We start from the raw sequence: 324 nt of genomic DNA, 5'->3' as shown, positions 1-324 counted from the left end.
TTTAGTTCAAGCCACGGTACAACGGGAGCACAAATTAAAAGGAAAAACAACTTTGCAGTAGTTGTCTCCAGACCACAGATCTTCTGACACAGATATCATCTCAGAGATACAATCAATGTTAGACGTCTACTGTTAACACTATAGAGATTTAGACTCAAACATAACGCAGAACCTGTGAGACTGTATAATAACATATTTAGTATGTTAAACTTAGAATGTAGAGAATGACCATAACAAATTACACCAGTAAAATAGGCTTAAGTGTTTTCAGGTAGGCTTAAATGTTTCTTTTTTATACACCTAGAGCCTAATAAAGATCAGAGC

This window comes from Electrophorus electricus, chromosome 4 (assembly GCF_013358815.1).
Source record: "Electrophorus electricus isolate fEleEle1 chromosome 4, fEleEle1.pri, whole genome shotgun sequence".
Classification (NCBI taxonomy): Eukaryota; Metazoa; Chordata; class Actinopteri; order Gymnotiformes; family Gymnotidae; genus Electrophorus; species Electrophorus electricus.
The sequence above is the reverse complement of the archived record's forward strand: the minus strand, read 5'-3'. Positions refer to the sequence as shown.